This window comes from Chenopodium album, chromosome 27 (genome assembly GCF_948465745.1).
Source record: "Chenopodium album chromosome 27, dcCheAlbu1.1, whole genome shotgun sequence".
Lineage (NCBI taxonomy): Eukaryota > Viridiplantae > Streptophyta > Magnoliopsida > Caryophyllales > Amaranthaceae > Chenopodium > Chenopodium album.
Genome location: NC_137860.1, coordinates 12,648,517 through 12,670,585, shown reverse-complemented (window position 1 = coordinate 12,670,585; position 22,069 = coordinate 12,648,517).

Sequence of the window (22,069 nt, the reverse complement as noted above, 5' to 3'; positions counted from 1 at the left end):
CAATGAGCAAAATGTCATCGACATATAAGACTTGGAAGGCGATGTCACTCCCATTGACCTTCTTGTAGACACAAGACTCATCTGGATTCTTAATAAAACCAAACTTACTGATGGCTTCATCAAATCGCAGATTCCAACTTCTGCTTGCTTGCTTTAATCCATAAATGGACTTCTTAAGCTTGCATACCTTCTTAGGATTATTCTGGTCGAAAAAACCTTCAGGCTATGTCATATACACAGTTTCTTCCAAAATCCCATTGAGGAATGCGATTTTGACGTCCATCTGCCATATTTCATAATTGTAATATGGAGCAATCGCTAGAAAAATTCGAATGGACTTAAGCATAGCAACTGGAGAAAAGATTTCATCATAATCAACGCCGTGAATTAGCCTGTAACCTTTTGCTACCAGCCTTGCTTTGTAAATAAATACATTTCCATCTTTGTCGGTTTTCATCTTGAAAATCCATTTACATCTGATAGGTGTGTAACCTGCGGGTAAATCAACCAAGTCCCATACTTGATTTTCAAACATGGAGTCCATTTCGGATTTCATGGCCTCTTGCCATTTTGCAGAGTCGGGGCTCGTCATAGCTTGCTTGTAGGTTGCCGGCACATCTCCATCCACTACTGGGATGTCCTGATCTTTGGTTAATACAACACCGAGATATCTGTCAGATTGAGATCTTGGCTGAGTCGACCTACGTAGGGTAGTGGAATGAGCATTTGCATTGTCGGTTTGACTTTGCATATTTTGAGTTTGACCAACGTCAATAGCTGCTTGGTAAGCACTTTGATTGTTAACTTGTCCTTGTTGCTCGTCCTCTCGAACTTCGTCGAGTTCGATTTTCCTCCCACTTGTCATTTTGGAGAGATGCTCCTCCTCCAAAAAGACACCATCACGAGCAACAAACACTTTGTTTTCGGATTTTTTGTAGAAGTAATACCCTTTGGTTTCTTTTGGATAACCCACAAAGTAAACCTTATCAGATTTTGGATGAAGTTTGTCAGAAGTGAGTTTCTTGACATATGCTTCGCATCCCCAAATCTTGAGAAAAGACAACCTTGGCGGTTTATTAGACCATAATTCATATGGAGTCTTTTCCACTGCTTTTGACGGAGCACGATTCAGTGTGAGTGCCGCAGTTAAAAGTGCGTGTCCCCAGAAAGTGATTGGAAGTTCACTAAGACCCATAGTCGATCGGACCATGTCTAACAGGGTTCGATTCCTCCTTTCAGATACTACATTCCACTGAGGAGTTCCCGGAGGTGTCAACTCTGAAAGTATTCCATGTTCTTTCAGATGGTCATCAAACTCTTGGCTCAAATATTCGCCACCTCGATCCGATCGAAGTGCTTTGATTTTCTTGCCGAGTTGGTTTTCAACTTCTTTATGAAATTCTTTGAATTTATCAAACGATTCAGATTTGTGCGACATTAGATAGCATAACCATATCTACTAAAGTCGTCCGTTAAGGTTATGAAATACCGATAACCACTTCTTGCGGGTGTACTCATTGGTCCACATACATCGGTGTGTATAAGTCCCAATAAGTCACCGGCCCTTTCTCCTAACTTGGAGAATGGTTGCTTTATCATCTTGCCTAATAAACATCCTTCGCAATTCTCAAAGGATTCTTAATCAAATGAGTCAAGAATACCTTCTTGTAGAAGTTTCTTGATGCGTTTGATGTTAATGTGGCCAAGGCGACAATGCCACAAGTAAGTTTGACTAGATTGTGTAGGCTTAGCTTTCTTTATATTGGTATCAAACATTTGTCTAAAAACACATGAAAGTATCATTCCATAAATATGTTCAAGACATCAAAACAAAAGGTCTCGATTTGATGAAAATGACGTCCAACGTCGGAAATACATCAAAAGTATGGTAGATAAAACTAAATAAGTTCTACTTCTTTAGACAAAACATGAGATTTACAAGTTTCTCTTGGATAGATCTTTTCCATCCTACTTGTGAACTCGATTCCTCTTGAAAAAGCACCGCTCACTTGGTTCCTGAAAAAGGAATGTGTTGTGAGTCAATTTTCCGGTATCTAATACCTTTTAAAATTGCTTATATTCAAGTGTATAAGATGATACCTAAGGTTGAGGTTACTTTTCCTTTCGCCTCATCATCCAGATACATGCCGCATTCTCTTTTGTAGTGTCCGGGGTTACCACAATAGAAACAGCGCATCTTCCTCTTGTCTTTGAACTCCTTCTTCCTTGGTCTAAGGGCAAAGTTAGCCTTCTTGCAAGAATAGGTCTTTTGAAGCTCTTGGATGACTTCCCTTAAGGATAGTGTATCCCTATTGTCGGTGAGACGCATCTTAAGTCCCACATACCCCGAGTGAAGAGAGCTAAGAAGCATGTGAACCGCTTGCTCGAATTCCACTGGTTTGCCAATTAGCTCTAGATGGTTGAATAACCTTGTCATGTTAATCACATGAGCTTGAAGTGGCATTCCGGGCCTAAGTCTCGCATTGTAGACTTTTCCCCATACCTCTTGTTTTTCTTTCAAGAGACAACCTTCTTGCGGTGGCTTGATCCTCATTTTGGAGAGTGACTTTTTCACATCCTCCACATGACCATCATAATTTCCCCTAGCACTCTTGGTGACTCTCATATTGACTACATCCTCAAGAGCTTTGAGCATCATGTCCGGAAAATAGCCGGAGAAAATCCTTCTCCATTGATCCGGGATGGAGTTATGAGTTTGGAAACTCTCTTGCAATCTATACTCCATTCTTCATGAGCTTCATCACTCATGATCCCTTTCGAGTAGAAACTCGGGATCGGAGTGTCCAAGATATGCTCTAGGTAGCAATTTCTGAGTGTCTTTCGGAGTTCATCTTCCCATTCCTTGAAGTTCACCAAATTGAGCAAAAATGGTAACTTCTCGGGAAGTTTCGAGTACATAAGGTCGTTGTCATTAATTGAAGACATGATTCTACAATTGAAAGAATTTTAATGAAAAACCATTAAAAAATACTTAAATAAGATTGAATTTTATTCATGCAAATTTTCAATACTTATTTAACGTCTTATTTACACGTAAAAATTGTCCCTATTTTGTGAAAATAAAGCGATTCCAAGATCCGAAGAAACAAAGAGTGGTTAAGCATGCTTTGGCTTGTCTTAAACACTCAATCTTCTAGGTAAGCATTGCCTTGCTAATGGCTCTAAGCCACTCTTGGTTAGACAATCGTCGCATCTAATGCATCTTTGACGATGTATCTCTTTTGCCACGGTATGTGAGGACTCCTCACTCATACCGATGAGTTAAACCAAAACCAACGTGCACACCCGGTGTGCCTTATGCCCCTTAGAGGAGTGATGGCACCTCGCTTTGGCGTAGCCTACCATCACCATCGTCCGGTTAGTAAATGTTGTTTTGGAAAGGCAAGTTTTACTCAATATTATTAGGGGCCTAGGATTTCTATGTTGGTTGATTTAAGTGAACTTAATTAATCATCGCAACATCAAGAAAACCTAAACATGCATCTAGCGAATAATTCACACACATATATATAAGCATAAAATATAAAGCGAAATTATAGATGCATATTGGCAACTAGCATGACCCCTTGAAATCTTCATATCTTCAAAAGGTCTTCATTTGCATTTCAAGGCTTTGTCTTCCAAGATACGCCGTCTTCAAGACTTAACCAAACTATGCAAAAACTAGTGTCTACAACTAGGAATAATCTAAATATTAAAGTACAAAAATACTTAACAGTGCGTAGACCGTATTTAGATTTACAAAAATACATAACGGCACGTAGTCCGTATTTTCTATCCTAGTCGGGTCCCACTAGTTGCCATTTCATAAAACCTGTGAGAGAAAGAATATATATATTCCATTCATCCATTCACTATTTTGTGAATGGCCCATGCAATTTACAAAATTAAAAACAAGTAAAATGCATTCAAACAACGCGCGCACTAGTGACTAATCTAGGTGGTTAATCCGATTAACACGCCTAATTAAAACTAGTCAAAGTTGTTTAAACGATTATATAATTTACGTCATTAATAATTGAAGCTCCCACTAAATTCTGAATTTCCTTAATTAATCTAATTAATTAAGTCGGTAGCACCCAAACTTGTCAAAATGAAATTTTGCCAATGCCGCTCAAAATCGAGGCCTAGCCTCCCAAAATTTTACTTAAAATAAACAAAATAAATTAAAATAAATAAACGGCAAAATAATTAACATCAAGCCTATTACGGCTAGTCACCTCACCGCACCAAGCATACGCACACGCCAAGACCACGAACACACGGCCCACGGCACACGGCCGCGAGTCGCTGCCACAGCACAGCCGCGCGTGGCTGCTGCTGCCGCGCGTGTGGCCCACAATCGAGGCGGCGCAACCACCTTGGCAGCCACATGCGGGCTGCTGTGCAGCCCGGCTGGCCATGGTGGTGCATTGCCTCGTTTTGCGTGCCACTACCTTGGGATTTGATCCCTTTTTCGCGAGACAAAAATAATTAATTCTAAATTAATTTTAGAACTTATTTAGTGAGCAAAATAAAATTTTAAACAAGTCTAACTTAATAAAATTTTCAAACTTCAATAACCAAAATAATTCCAAGAACTATCTTTAATTAAATTGGTTTAGCTTGGTGCAAAATAAAATTGAGGCTCAAAATAAATTTGAATCTTTAACACTTAGGTAGCCTCAAAATAAATTTTCACACTAAAAAGCAATTAGTTTACAATTATGTGAAAATAAATCAACCTTTAAGCATCAAATACTACCAAGTAAGTGTGCTTTAAGGGGACATAAAAAAATGCAGAAAATAATGCAAATAATCAACTATATAATCAACAATTTATGCCATTTATTTCAAGGTTAGAGAAGACTTAAAATTTTTCGTCAAAAACGAAAAACCCCTCGAAAAAGGCATTTCTGGTCAGAATTTGGCTAAAATCACAGTCTTATAGGGAAAAATCCTTTCCATAACACGTTTTCCACCCAAAATTCACTAGTCTTGGGCGAAACTCTGGGTTCTGGGCCAAATTCGACATTAAAAACGGGATTAAATAAATAAAACCGAGCTACTAATCTAATTAGCAACATAAACCAAAAAAATAAGCCAAAAATAAACCTTGAAAAACATAATTATAAAAATAAAGGAGCGGGGCTTTGATACCACTGTTGGGGTTTGATGAATCCCACTCACCGCGGAAACAACCTCACCCGAGGAACCACTTGCAATAATTAAAATCACAAAGCATAAATAAATATTCACAAAGAAAAGATAACGAATCTTACCCTCGAAGCGAGCTTCGCCCAAAACCCGGGGCTCTTACTTGAAAGCTACTAGCACGTCAAGCGCCGCGCCTCCGACGGTATCCACCCACAAATGGGCGAACACAACTTTAAGGTCTACTACCTTGGGGTTAGCAAGGTCCGACCTAAACCCGAGTGTAATGTGAGTTTAAGAGTTTTCCCAAAAATTATGGAATGCTCTTTTTAACTCCCACTAAAGCACTTTACTCCAAATCCCAAGGTTAGTATTTATAGAGGAAAGTATGAGTGGGAATTTCTATCCCATCAATTAATGTGGGATCATGAAATTCCACAAATTAATTTAAAGCTAAATTAAATTAAAATTGCAAACCAATAATAAATCTACAAGTGGCATTACCATGTGAGATGGGTTGGTGAGGACCACATGGAGAGTAATGGACCATACTTGCTCCCCACTCAATACTCTCCTTGTGCCACATGTCCTCTCCCACTTACTCCCATATTCCAAGCTTCCCCTTAATCACGACCCTATGGCCCGAGCCAAGCCACGAGCCAAGCCCGAGCCCGGCCCGCACTAGCCCGCACCTGGCCCAAGCCCAGCCCGCACCAGATGTTGCTGTGGCTTAGTGCGGCTGCGGCTGCTGCCGTGGCGTGGCGCGGCTGCTACTGTGCCTAGCTGATGTGTGTCATAAATGGCACACATTTGATGAGCATTTAGGTCCTTTTTGTCCTCTTTTCATTGCTTTCTTGCTCAATAAATGCTCGGTTTTATGTTTTCTCTCTATTTTCTACCTTCCTATGGTTTTCTAGTATTTTCTCTTTTATTTCTTTTATTTTCGTTATTTTAGTTGTTTTCTCTTTACTTTAGATTTTATAGATTTAGTTCTATTGTATTTTAGTTTATTTGATTTTATTTTCATTTCATTTTCCTTTACTTTATTTTATTTTCATTTTATTATATTTTCTTTCTTTTATTATTTTCATTTTCATTTTATTTCTTTTACTTTTATTTGTTAGTTTTAGTTTTATTTTACTTTATTTTATTTCTCGGTTTTATGTGTGTTTTGTAGGTGTTTGGTCCAAGTCCAAGTTCTTGCGCTCGCTAGAGGTGCTACTGCATAGTTGAGTCTTCATCACCATCATGGTGATGATGGTGATGGTGATGCTTGCAACCAGGAACTACTTCCCAGCACTCCCCTGCCTTCCCCTGTTCCCACACTTCTCGCAACAACAATAATTGCAGCAACCACCAAATCAGCCACTCCACCACCTCTTCCAGCAAACGCCAACAACACCACCTCCAATTACACACCACTACTCAACCACCAACAACCGCAACACAAACACCAGCCACACACGCAGCCACCAATTCCCCTGTTTTCCAGCCACCACACACGCAAACTCCCAGCAGCCCCTGCTGCCACTCCAAATCTCCCACCAATTCACGCCACCAGTTAACCACCGCAGCCCCATAATTCAGCCACCAATTTCCTCCAATCGCAGCCACACAAAGCAGCCTTGCTGCCCTTTAATTCCGCCACCAATCTCCCCCAATTTACCTAACCAGCAAACTCCATCACCAACTGCAATTATCTCCAATTTGCCTCACCTCACGCAGCAACTAGCTTCCCACACCTCATCAGGTGCGGCCGCACACAGCTGGGTCTAATTTGTGCGTGGCAAGGAAGCTTAATTGTTGGCTGTTGATTGATGATGATGACGGTTGTGATGAAGGTTGATTGATGATGATGAGTTGGGTGAGAAGAGAAGCAGGGGATAATTCCCTTTGATGAGTTTGAGCAGCAAGCCGATTCCCTTTCCTTTTTATTTCTTCAATTTTATTTTCCTTTTTTAATTCCCTTAATTTTCTTTTCCATTTTCTTTTCTTATTTTATTTTTCTTTTCTTTTCTTTTCTTTTCCTTTTTCTTTTATTTTCTTTTCTCTTTTATTTACTTTTACTCTTGTATTTATATATACCCATTTTTGGGTAGAGAGAGAGACAATTAGACAATTAGATTTTTAGATCATTTTTTCCTAGCTTAGTTGAGAGCTTCTCTCTCTAGTTTAGGGTTAATTTTAGGAGTAGATTTTAGAGAGAGAAAGTGAGGAATTTCAATGGTGATTGAGAGATTGAAGATTCAAATGTGACAATTGTATTGGAGATCTACTCTATCATCAAAGAGCATTTCTAACTCTATCTCATTTATTTCTTTGTTTAATATTCATTAAACTTGGTTGATTGATCATGTGCATGTGTGTGATTAATTAGAGAGTAGCTAACTTTGATTATTGCACTAGATTGCATTGTAAGTTCACATTGATACGGACCATTGATTTGTGGCTTGCATTTACACGATTGAGGTGTCTTGTGATGTTTCCTAGCTGGATTTTATCGTAGTTGACGCTAGTTAGACCTCTAGGAGAATAGCTTGACATGCTCTTTTGGTTGCATGATTGATTTTCCCTCACATTGCTTGACTTAGTCGACTTTCCATTCCAATTTGCATTGTTCATTGCTATTATAAGTGAATCCTAATCCCTAGCTCTTTTATTTGTTTGGTTTCTTTGTTTTAGTAGTTGTTAGAGTCACCTTTTATCTCTTGTCTTCGACCTAGCTTAGGCATATAATTGGAAGCACTTAGGCATTACCGTTCCTTTGGGTTCGACCCTTGACTTACCTCTATACTTGTATTTAGGTTTGTTAAGTGTTTATAAATTTTGTTTGGCTTAGGGAGAATTAGCCCAACGACCTAGTTTTCCCCACGTCACTAGCCGCGGCTGGCCGTGGCTGCTAGCACGGTGTGCTAGCTCGTCTGGCCCCTAGCATTCGGATGCTCGGGGCACTCCGATGCTAGGGTTATTTTCGTGAATATGGTTGATTTATTATTATTTTGCGCGTCTCGTCTTTTATCATTTAGACTCGACATCCGAGGATCGGTTTCGACGCTCTAAGCTCGAATTACCGACGTCTAAATATTTAACACTCAGGCGACGAATTAATTTCTTCCGAATTAATTCGTCGAGTTGGTTCGCATATATTTGCTTGGGTGTGACCCAAAGGGTTCAGTCAAGATTAAGCTGTAATATTAATTATATTAATATTACTGATCGAAAGCGGCCTCCACCCAGGCATTCCGATCACTTGACCTTACTGAATATATTAGTTTTCTAATAATTCTGAACCCGCTATCAGAATAATACACTTGTTCGAAGGACACCATTCCTTTCAGCCACCAGTTCCACTCTCATGTAAGGACAATGAGTTCCTTATAGAGGTTTCCTTGAAGCTGTCTGGAAAGCTCGAGGTTGAGGCTGACTCAGACAGCTGCTGATGTCTTCTTCGCTCGATAATGTGTCGAGCGTCATGAGATGATTTTTTGGTGGTTTCCGGCTGATCATGCCGGATGTTTCTTAAAGGCCTAGTGGGCAGGAGGATCTTAGTCCAGTCAAGTCGCGCGGCTGCCTTCTCCTTTGGATGGAGAGTCGGCTGCCTATCCTTGACTGGCTTCTTCTTTGCAGAAGAGGGAGTCTTCTTGGCCGGGTGGCTCTTGCTAGAACCAACCTTGCCTTTGCTGATCATTTCTTTGATTTCACCCTTGAAGGAGTTCATGAACTTCAGGAGTTCATGAACTTCAGGAGTTCCTCCCGAGTGACTGGGGTGTCCCCCCCTGCTCTTGGGGGCTTTCCCTTCTGATTTTCCAGGGGGCCTTTTGCTTGGACCCGCCTGGTCAAAGTTCCGTTCCAGCTGGTCTCTAAAATGTCTGTATCTTGAGACAAATGAGCCGTCCTTGGCTATGTATGTCTCCACTTCATCATCATCATCATCCTCATCCTCAGTGACAACCTCTGGTTGAGGGCGACTGATTGGAGGAGGAATACCAGAGCTTTCCGGCTGAGGAACCGGTTGCGGATTTTCTTGGCCTACCGGTTGGATAACCGGTGGCAGGTTCGTAGGATCATAATGTGGTACAGACTCTTGAACCATCTTGAGGTACTCTCCCCACAGACGGCGCCAAATGTTTTTGGTGTTTTTAGTCCCTCGGGAGAGTTACAGCTCGAAGATTGGTCCGGCGCGGCCTGTACCTGCAAAACAACGGAATCTCCTGTTGGTTGGAGTTCCGCCTCCGACGGTCAAGTTAGAACGTGTAGGAGAGTAAAAGGTGCGGAATTAAAGGTGAGATCTTTACAGATCCCAAGATCAGGTGCTTTCTCTGATGTGAGAGAAATACAGGTGATGTAATAAATGATTGAATCAACTTGTCCCCAAAATGGGGAATCTCTCCCTATTTATAGGGTCATGGGAAAATGTGCCCTTACTCTAGGTCATGTGACCTAGATTTGGTGGGCTATGACAAGTCATGGGGAATTGGGCTTTGAAAGCCGTCATTCCTTGGTGTGACAGTGGTGTCCACGTGTCACTTCTCAATTGGCCTTTGCATAGACCTACATGGCAAGGACAAGTGTCCTAATAATAGGTAGACACGTGTCGCGCTCTCAGGCCGCCACGTGGCAGGGTAATTTTACCCAAAACAGTTACCAACCATTATGTACAATAAACTACTAAAAATGACAATATACGATGTTTAAAAACATAGCAAAGTTAACATATAAAGCATATGACAGTATATGATTAGTTATTACAATTTTACTAGTACTAATGCTACTTTTAACATAAAAAAAGCAAGTTATCATAAAGCCGAACTATGTCATATCATTGCAAAAAATTTATAATGTTTGATATGCATTATTTGGATTGTATGCCTCGTATGTAAACCTTTTATATTTCTTCAACTTTTTTTTTGTTTTGTTTTCCTTTTTGTATGATAAACATGACTATGACAAGATGAAATGATTTTGATTTGGAAATTGTTCATGCGTTTGGAATTGATTGTTTTTATGATGTGCTAAAGAATGCTTTTCTTCCTAATTGATGATGGATTACATGGTTTGAGAGTGCTTTTGGTTGAGATAGACAAATTTTAAGCTAAGGTAGCAAGGTTAAACACTATTGAGGACGTTTGAACCCTTTGTTCACGGGAAAGTGGTAAGATGGTGTTGCTCTCTATAGTGGAGTTTTATTCCTTATCAAATTCTATGATTTTCCGGACTATTTTCTTATAAATAGAGTCCTCGACCTCTGTTTTTATTCATCAACTCTCAATCAATTCTCTCTATTCACTCTCAAGAATTACACTATTCTTTCTTCTTTCTTATTTTCTCTCTCTTTCTAAACCAACTTTTTTATTAAACACAATATACCGCATTCACAAGACTTAGAATCACTTAGCCAATTTCGAAGTTGCCTTCGCCCTAGACGTGCAAGGTTTAATATTTTCTAAGGGTTTGGTCCCAAATCCAGTCTAAAATTTATAACTCTTTCTTTAAATTATTTAATTTAATTTAATTCTTCGATTTATTATTTTCATTGAAGTTTACTAACTTGTGTATTTTGTTATTAGAAAGAGGTACGAAGCTTCAAAGTAAGTAGATTAGCTTAATCCCTATTTTATTCACAATGTAGAAAGCATGTTTATTAATGTTTAATTCCTAGTATCATGTTAGGATGTTATTTTATGCTTTCCAGTATCATGTTTAGGATGCCTTTACTCTTTCTAATATCATGTTAGTACCATGTTAGGTTTAAAGCTTTGATCTTTATTTCTTAGTGACATGCTAGGATTTGTTATTAATATTGTTAGTATCATGCCTAGGATCTTGCTATTATTATTAAGCTTTATTATGCCTTATCATTATTATCATTATATTATGATTATTATTATTGTTGTTATTATTATGTTGCTTGATATATTGTTATTGCTTGATCACGCCTTTTATGCATGTTAAAGGGAATTTGTACTTGAAATCACGCTTAATAAGAAAATTATTAATTCGGTTTAGGCTAATGTGATTTTAATTCAAGTGATCGCCAATAATAGTCTTATTTGTGCATTAATATTCAACCAACATAGATTAAACATGTTAGGATTAATGTAATGTTTGTATGTTATTCGAAAAGCGCACATGAATACGAACAGAACAAAGTAGAGGCTTATTTTATAGGGCGGGTCCTATCTTTTGTAGATTGGATTCGTACCCTCATCCCCGAGTGATAAGTGACATTTATGTCACTCCTAGGGGTAGTGTTTAGATTATTTTCGTGTTTATTTTCCCTTATTTTACCTTTTATTCTCTTGTTTTCTCTTTAATAAAGCTTCTAGTTTATTTTGGTAATTTTGGAGTGTTTTAGTTTATTTTCTTTATTTTATTAGTTTTAGTCTATTTTCGTATTTTATTTTATTTTATTTCATTTTATTTTATTATTTCTTTAGTTTTAGCATTTTATTTTATTTTATTTTACTTTATTTATCTTATTTTATTTTACTTTATTTTTCATAGTTAATTTTATTTTATTTCTCGTTTTTCCATTTTTGTCATTGGTTTGATGTGTAGGTGACATCAATGTTCAATACAATTCTCTCCTCTTCAAGAGCAGCCTGCACTGCCAGCTTACCTCCCACCATCTCCTATCCTACACCACACACTCCCTCTCTATACACCTTAACCTCCACCACACCTCACGCACCCAATTCCCCTGCTCCTACGCAGCACCACCATCACCAACACCAACAGCAGCCCTCACTCACTCAACAACAACAACTGCAACAACAACAACAACAGCAGTCACGCAAACCCACAACACCAACAACGACAACCAACAGCACCAATTAAACCACCAATCAAACCTCCAGCCAGCCACCGCATCTCCAAACACACACCAGCAACCCCAATTACAGCAACCTTCCCCTGCTTCTCCACCGCAGCCAAATCCCACAACGCCCAGCACCACCACCGCAATCACCCCATACAGCCATCACACCACCTTTGCACGCAGCAGCCGCAAATCAGCAGCACCAACCACCGCGTCCTCACAGCACATCATTCACCACCAATCGCAGCCCCAAATTTCCCCAAATCAGCCCAATTTAGCCCCAATTCTATTGGAATTACTCGCGGCCGCGCAGCCCTGTCAAAAGGCGCGCACATCGGAGTCCAAAACAGATTGGAGGCAGTAGCATTTGCGTGACCTCTGCGCGATGTCTTCGCGGGCGCGCAAATATGGGTTCAATCATGAGCTTCTCACGTGATTTTAATGAAAATCGAAGGGCCACGATTTGATGCTAGATGATTGTAGTTGATGAACGGTGGTGATTGTGATAATTGATGATGCGTGATGATGATGATGGATGATCAGAGAGCAGCCACGAAGAAGAAGAAGGGAATTGGGGTTTGATGATCGTGTGGGTCTGATGGGAATTGGGGATTTTGGGATTTTTATTTTCTTTTAATTTTATTTCATTTTTATTCCCTTTTTCTATTATCCTTTTCTTTTCTTTTGTTTTATTTTATTTTCTTTATTTGTTTTCTTTTATTTTCTTTATTATTTTTAGCTTGTATTAAAAATACCCCTTTGGGGTTATTTCCTCCTAACTTTTCAATGATCCATCTATTATTCTACTCTCTAAATTAGTTTTTAGGAGAGCTTCTCTCTCTAGGTTTAGCTTAGGATTAGGGTAGTTTAGAGAGAGATAGTGAGGGTTTCACAATTGTTGAACTTGGATTTTGAAGAAGAAATTGATCATCTTTTCTATAGATTCACAAAATCTTCAATCAATGAGAATCTCTAACTCTCTCTCCTCTATTTTTATTGCTTTATTTTGATTATTATTTTAGTTGTTGGTATTGCTTGTTAATCATGTTGATTCTTGGTTATTTGTTAATTAATCTTGTTATTATCATGATTAGTGAGTAATTTCCCCATTAAGGGGATGGTTGTGATGTAGTTGGATCTTGAGCATGTTCTAGGTTTAGATTTGATTTATTTGTGATTAAAGTCTTTATATGCTTGATATTCTTTAATCTACTTGCAAAATGCATGTTGTTAGGTGATTGAGAGTGAATCTTTGCTAACAAGGAACGGAAGTTGACTTTGTTAAGGTTCATTATTATCGATTGTTATTTAATAGTACCTCCTAGTATATGGTTCTAATGTGGAAACATAGAGGCTATGTTGGGAGAAGCCAATTGACCCCGGAAGGCGGCTAGATTGGACTCTTTATTTCGATATTTGAGCATGTTTAGTTCATAATTAATTCAATTTTTATGCCTTTGTTTATGTTCAAGTGAATGCTATACCTAAACCATTTCCCTTAATGTTTTATTTCTTTTTTTTTAGCATTTTTAGACTTTAGTATATTTATCTCCTATTCTAGACTAGCTTAATTGTCGATAACATTTGGTGGTGTTTAACCGTTCTCTGTGGTTCGACCCCTATGCTTGCCTTATACTCGTATTAGGTTTGTTTAGGTTGTATAAATTGTATTTGATCTAGGGATAGACAATTGACGACGCGTTTATTCCCTTGTCACCGAGCCCTGTTTGGTTCAAGACCTTATGGAGTTGATGGTCCTTTTGGATTGTCTTTTGGGTTTACAAGTTCCTAAAACTTGTTGGCGACTCTTTTGCTCTCTTTTCTTTCCCTTTGGAACGCCACCATACTTAAGTGTATGATCAGAGTGGGGTTCAAGTTTGGGATCATAATGCTTGAAATATTCCCTACAGTTTTTGGCGACTCCGCTGGGGAGGATTTCTATTTATATTCCTGAAATTTATTTTGGCAATTATTTAGAATGAGCGGATGAGACTCGAAAAATTCTAAGTATTTCCTGTGCGTAATTTGATTAACATTATTGTCATATGCATAAAAAGGTTCTCATTGGATAGACCAATGAGTAAAAAACATAGGATTTTTACACGTAGGAAATTTGAGAAATATCTTTCATGACTAGAATCGAAAAAACGCTACGAAATCTGGAAAATTCTAAGAACACAGATACCTGCCAAGGCATGTAGGAACTAGCGTCTAGAAAACAGGGCTTGTCGCCTGTATAGAGCTTCTGTCGCCTGGCGACAGTTCTGTCGCTTGGCGACAGAGGTTCTTTTGCGGCGACAGTCCCTATAGTCTGGCGCCAAGTTCTTCCAATACTGAGCCAGGGATCTGCCTTCTTGTTTTGACCATTTCTAGTACTGTTGGCTCGATTTTACTTATTGATTGAGTTTTTTTCTCACTTTTCTGAACCCATATGTGTTCTACATATGGACATAACCCTCTGCGGGTTTGTGCTTCACCTGCCCAATTGATCCACTTTATGTGCAACAACGGGTACGTGCAAAGTTTGTGAATCCACCAAACCATGGAGTCGAGTTTGATTTCATCACAAACTCGCGGGGTCCCGTCCATTCGCACCAACCCTCACGGTAGGCTTGTGTGCAATGCATACGGACTCATAACCATGGACCCTTTTTGACTTAACCCATATCCTTGAACTTTAGAGAACTAGAGCCATGGTTAGGTTGCAAACTCATTGCATCATATTGTGACTATGTGAACTACTTGTGCATTATTTGCTTGTGCATAGCTTATATGTGACTAAACTAATCGTTTGGTTTGACTTGTGTTTGTAAATAAGTCTAAATAAATTGACCAAAGACTAAAGGAATTTGTTTAATTGATTAATTAATTAATTTGAACTAATGAACAAGCCTAAAATCCAGTCACTGTTCCTTTAAGTCAACCCGGATTTTTTATTTCCGTATACTGCACAAGCGTCAACTTGTTTTGGTCATAGCCGGAGTTCTAGGAAGAACCACGAGTCGTATAACCTATGGATCTGTAGCCCCGAGTTTCATCTTTAATTTGGCGTTGGTTTCGTCCCAATCAAAGTCACAGGTTAAAAGTTATGACTAAAATACTACAGCCTGTCCAGTTTAATGCATATACGTGAAGTCTTAATTTAGTCTTTGCTTAAGTCTAGTCACATAGTCTAGCCACATGGTCATGACACAAGTCTTAACATGTCACCTACACTCATTAGTCTTAGCACACACTTTGTACATGTCACCATGACCATGTCTTAGGTTCATGCACGAGTCGTTTTTCCGTCATTTGAGTTGGGGGTCCATTCTATTCCTAATTCTTCCATATTTCTACATCTCCATCATCTTCCCACTCACTACATTCTTTCCCCATGCATATCATACTTCTCACTCTTCCATAATCTTTTCCCATCGATTGCATGTTGAATAAAGCTTGAGTCAAAATAATTGGTATAAAACTTATCCCTAATTTCCCTTTCTACAGTACTTGGTCAAGGAGAGAAGAGCGTTTAATCAAGGACAACACTTTTGTTCAAATCTTACTCTTTGACAAACCGGTTAGTAGGAAAAGGAAAGCTAAGAAGATAATGGCTAGCCAAGAAGAGCTAAATGAAGTCAAGGGAGAGGTAGCCAACTTGGCTGAAATATTGAAAAACTTAACTTTGCAAATGAATGACCCTGCAAGACAACAACAAATGGACCTAATCTAGGAAAGCTTGGGAAAACTGTCCAACGACTTTAGATTCCAAGGGATTAGCTCACAAGGGGTCTCGGTGGATAAGGACCTTCTCCCGCAAAAGTTCAATCCCAACGACGTCCCTAAATTTAAGCCTATGGATAACCCTTACTTTCATTTAAGAGCATTTGAAACTATAATGAATATTAAGGGGATAGACAAGAAAGCCTTTCATTTTGTATTTTCTTTGTATTTAGAAGCTGTATGTCAACAATGGTACTTTTCTCTTGACAAAGAGAAGACCTCCAATTGGGAAGAAATAGAAAATGCTTTCATCAATAGATATAAATGTAACATTCAAGTTGAAAGTGACCATAGACAGCTTGAGATGTTAAAACAAAAAGAAAATGAAGGGTTCACTTCTTTCTTCAACAAGTGGAGGGAAACTTCTGCTAATATGATTGAAGTCCCTATTGAGAAAGAGTCTGTGAGGTTGTTTATCAAGAATTTACAAGAGAAGTATTCGAAGCATTTGAGATATCAACACAACTTGAACACTTTCAAGGCAGTCTACGACATAGGCATAGAGATTGAAGATGACCTTGCAAAACAAAAAGCTACTAACAATAGTAACCACAGTGGCTGGAAAGGAAAAAAGAACGACAATCCTTCATCTTCTGAAAGCACCCACTCTAGTAACAATGTTAGTACCTTTGACCTCAATGAAGTCTTAGCCATGAATAACCAAGAATCTAAGAAAGAATTAAGGAAAGAATTCACTCCTATTGGGATGAGCTATGATGTTGCCTTCGATCGACTCCATACTAAGGGGCTCATTACTCCCATTGGACCTATTCAAGATCCCGCACCTAAAAAGAGATTGCCTAGTTGGAATCCAGATGCACATTGTAAGTACCATCAAGGAAGGGGTCATACTACTGAGAGCTGTTGGAAGCTAAAGGAGGCCATCCAATATTTGATCGACAATAACAAGCTTCCTATACCTCCAGTCGGCAAGAAGACCGGGTGATGATAAAGCACAAGACAAGAGGCGAGCTTCAACGACAAGATTTCGTGACCTCTTTTTTCTATTTCTTTTTTTATTCCTTTCCCCAATAAAGTCTAGCATAGGCACCTTATATTTTCCCCTAGTTTTTACTTTGTAGGACTTTCATTTACTTTTTTCCTTTTAATAAAATGAGCATTTTATTTTCTTGCATATGATCATTGCATTGCATTGTCAAAAAAAAATTCGCCGAATTAAGCACAAGGTATACCTATGATTCGAGGCACCCTTTGTAGCCATATCATACCTCTCACCCTTCAAATATATAATCCTTTTTTGATAAAACACTTTGAGCCTCGTCTAACGATAAACCTTTCTTTTTTCAACCTACATCTACTTAACCTTGGGATTGGATGGTGTGTAACTTATTCAAGTTCCAAATATGAAAAGCTTGAGTGATCTCAAAAGAATAAAATAAAAATAAGTAAATGAATAAAAGTGTACAAAAGGGAAAGTGTTCCAATGACTTGGATATAAAAATATCTTTGATAAGAACATGTCCCAGATTGCGTCTCTTATAGAGTGCTCGGTACCGTGCCTGAGAAACATGAATGCCAAGTGAGTGATAGACCGCATGATCGGGATTGCCCACACTTATAAAAATAAAAATGCAAAAGCAAAATAAAAGAGAAGAGCAAAAAATAAAAAAAAAAGAAAGAAAGCTAAAAAATGAGAAACCTCAAGCATAAAAATACAAAGATTCAAAAGCAAGGATGCACACCTTAGGGGCTTATCTAGGGTCTTGAGCCTTTATCCCCTTCTTCTCTAACCTTTAGCCTAACCACGTTACAACCCTTAAAAAGACCTTTTTGAGGTATACATACACTTGTGCGAGGTTCGGCTAGAGCTACGTTTGGCCTGATTCCTAACGGATAAGTAGGCAACCTTGCATTGAGGTGCGGCCATAATAAAAATGCATTCATTTTCACATTCACACACTCACACCATGATCATATCAAGGGATCTCCAATGCTCATCCCTATTCATTTAGAGCTAGACTTGAGGGCTTGATCCTTACATCATTAGCCTACCTAGCCTAAGAGTCACTATCTCTTGACTCTTTTCAATATATTTTCCCCACCGTTAGCCTTTGCAGCTTAACTTTAGTGTCACTTTCACACACACCACAGATACATGACCAAATAGACTTCCAATTAGGAACCCTTTGTCCTGAAGTCTTAACATAATGTTGAAGCTTGCTTTGTCATATCACTCATCACTCATCACTTATAATCATCATTGTATCAAAGTATGAAGTGCTTAGCCTCCGTGCCTAAGTTACCTAAATACTTTCATAATCGAGTCAACTAAGATAGTTTAGGATGGGTTACTCCTTGTACCTTGAGAGATAGTATCGAACGCATATATTTACCTAAGCTCATTCAACATGCACCATCAAACACTTCGATTCTTTTTCGCGTCTTTCTTTTTTCGGGAGAAAGTCGGTACCCTCCACAAAATTGACGGAAAATTTTTTCTTTTTTGCATTTTCGAGTCGCATACATTGAGTCATGTCGTGTCATATCACATTGAATGGAGTCTAACACATGTATCAAAGCTTTGAGTCGAGTCATGTCAAATCAATGAGTCAAGAAACACTAAGCCTTAGGTCAACCCTAAGATAATAAAAGATTAGAAAAGTCCTATAGCCAAAAATATAGATGCAGGTACATTTAAGCGAGCAAGAATATTCCCGGATTTTTTCGAAAAAAACCGCGAATATAGATATATGAGATTCTTCCAAGATAAGAGAAGTTTGAGCAAAACTACGAAGAGCTTTAATTTCCAAAAGATTTGAGCAGATTTGGTCGTAAGGAAACGACCAAATTGAAAGTTCGGAGCGAAACCAGGCAATGAACAGCAGCAGCACAATTGAAAAAGAAATTTATCGCCAAACGACAAGGTTGTCGCATGGCGACAGAGCGATATTGCGGCGACAAGCACTTTTGGCTTGCGCTGGTGTGGCGACAGGTCACGTGGCTTCATGATGTGGTCATATGGACCTAGTGCAGAAGTTTGGGTTCCTTGGTACGCCAGTTAGCCCCTCTAAGCAATTTGACGTGATTTAGTGATCGGCTCGATTACAATCACAATGAGTGATCGACTTGACAAAAGATCGTCTCACTTAGCTTAAAGCGCCTAAGCATTGGCTCATCGCAAGTACCGAAGTAACGGTTCACAACGATTTCCTAGGATGGAAGATGATTTGAAGATTCAAGAAGGCGAAGCCTTCAACAGGGGGCTTTAAGATTAAAAAGAGTCTATTGCTTGGATTTGAGAAGGCCGGTTTGAGATGAAGCGACCTTCAATAGCTTTCACTATGATTGGGGAGGTTATTATTGGATTTAAGAAGGACGGTTTGAGATGAAGCGACCTTCAATAGCTTTCACTATGATTGGGGAGGTTATTATTTGAGAAGAACGATTCAAGATGAAGCGGTCTTTGATAGATTTCTCTAAGATTGTGAAGGTTATCACTTGATTTGAGAAGATAGCACGAGATGAGCAATCTTCGACAACGCCCGCTAAGATTGTGGATGCTGTCACCTAGATTTGAGAAGATAGCACGAGATGAGCAATCTTCGACAATGTCCGCTAAGATTGAGGAAGTGGTCACCTAGATTTGAGAAGAGCTGTTCGTGATGAGGCGGTCTTCGACAATGCCCGCTAAGATTGTGGAATTTGTCACCTATATTTGAGAAGAGCGGTTCGTGATGAGGCGGTCTTCGACGACATTCGCTATGATTGGGAAGGTTGTCACCATGATTCAAGGAAAAGCTTGAGATGTAGCAGCAATGATAGACAGTGTTCCGTAGGATGTGGAGAGTTGTCACAAATTCTGAAGATGGCGAGATATGGTCACCTTCAACGGTCCCTCAAGATAAAAAAGAGATTGTCTATAGCGGCGACGCACTGCCATGGCGACGTACTGCCACAACCCTGAAGATGACGACGTACAGTTATTTTCGATGATGTTCACGAGATACTATGAAAGTTGTCACAACAACAAAAGCAACAACAAAATGGTTACTTTTAGAGACGTGTGCTCAACGGTGCAAGATACGCGTTTCTTAACTCTTTTATCTGTTTTAACTAATGATTTAGTTTACAGGTATCGGCGTTATAAGAATGATTTGGGATCGGAGAACGTTCTGAATCATTCTCCGTCCCTATCGATACTTTGACTTTTGTTTTCGAAACATAAGTTTCTCCAAACTCAGTCAAAGTGGGGGCTTCTGTAGACTCCCATTTGTGTCTCCCCAAAACCAAACCCAGTGATGAATGTCTTTCACGTCTAACCACAATCGAATGAGGTGAAAGTGTGAAAAGTCAAGTGTTGTGGTTAGTTTTTATTAAAATCCTTCTTTCTGTTTTCGAAAACCCACTCTATTTTATGAAAACGTCCAATCTAGTTTAGTTTGGTCCATGATAAGGGTCCAATAATGGCATAGTTGGATGGGACTTTAAAAGACCTTTCCAACGATATATTATAAGCCCAATTCCGATTAATAATGAGGAAGTTATGGCCAAAATACTAAACTGGGCCCAAATCGGATTTTACCTACGACCCAATGATCATGAGGAATGTCCAAAGGTTTAATCCTATTCCTAAACTAATTAGAATTGATTAGAATCTTCTATAAGTTTCTAAAATATCTTAATTATCCTTTTTTGAAAAGATAAGATTAAGGAATTTGATTTAAATATAAACTTTCCTTCTTTAAAAACTTTCCTAATTCTATTTGAACTTAAACATGTTCAAAGATAGTCAGATATTATTTTCATGCTTCATATTTTTTATCCAAATTTTATATAGTTGGATAGATCTTGAAATTATCTTTCCAATTATATATTATAATATTAAATCCAAGCTATAACGAAAAAGATATGAAAGATATACGAAACTCTATCCAAAACTGACACCCTTTCACTATTTCGGACATATCTTTTTATCTACAAAATATTTTGATCTGATTCTAATTTCATTAGAAAGTAGACTTCAAGAGATTTCTAACGACATAATATATGACTTATTTAGACTTCTAGATCAAAAGATATGATACAAACAAAATCCACAAAAAACTGTCTTGTCGTGAAACGACAAGCCTGTCGCCTTGTGACAAGATAAAATTCTGGCGACAGGTCTAGTTTTCTGGCGACAGAGTGAAGCTTACTCCCTATTTTATTCACAATGTAGAAAGCATGTTTATTAATGTTTAATTCCTAGTATCATGTTAGGATGTTATTTTATGCTTTCTAGTATCATGTTTAGGATGCCTTTACTCTTTCTAATATCATGTTAGTACCATGTTAGGTTTAAAGCTTTGATCTTTATTGCTTAGTGACATGCTAGGATTTGTTATTAATATTGTTAGTATCATGCCTAGGATCTGGCTATTATTATTAAGCTTTATTATGCCTTATCATGATTATTATTATATAATGATGATTATTATTGTTGTTATTATTATGTTGCTTGATATATTGTTATTGCTTGATCACTCCTTTTATGCATGTTAAAGGGAATTTGTACTTGAAATCACGCTTAATAAGATAATTATTAATTCGGTTTAGGCTAATGTGATTTTAATTCAAGTGATCGCCAATAATAGTCTTATTTGTGCATTAATATTCAACCAACATAGATTAAACAGGTTAGGATTAATACAATGTTTGTATGTTATTCGAAAAGCGCACATGAATACGAGCAGAACAAAGTAGAGGCCTATTTTATAGGGCGGGTCCTTTCTTTTGTAGATTGGATTCGTACCCTCATCCCTGAGCCCTGTTTGGTTCAAGACCTTATGGAGTTGATAGTCCTTTTGGATTGTCTTTTGGGTTTACAAGTTCCTAAAACTTGTTGGCGACTCTTTTGCTCTCTTTTCTTTCCCTTTGGAACGCCACCATACTTAAGTGTATGATCACAGTGGGGTTCAAGTTTGGGATCATAATGCTTGAAATATTCCCTACACTAACCAATTTGGGCCTAATTTCCCTTTGTTGTATTAACCACATTACAAACCCAATGACCTATGTTCTACCAACCCTTTTAGTTAGTGAAGCACTAGCATGTGAGGTTTGAGGTTTGAGAGTGTTGATCATGAGTAAGAAAACTTTGTGAATTGGTTTAAATAGGGTATTGAAAGTAGACCTTGATATGAATATGCAAGAAATGTATGAAAAGAAAGATGTCATTCAAGAAAATCAAGTGAAGTTTTAAGAAAAAGTTGGTTATAGTGAAAAAAGGCAAGGACACCAAATAAGAGTAAAAAAAAGAGAGAGAGAGAGAGAGAGAGAGAGAGAGAGAGTTGGTTTCGCTTTTCTTCCCTAGTTTAAGCATTGAGGACAATG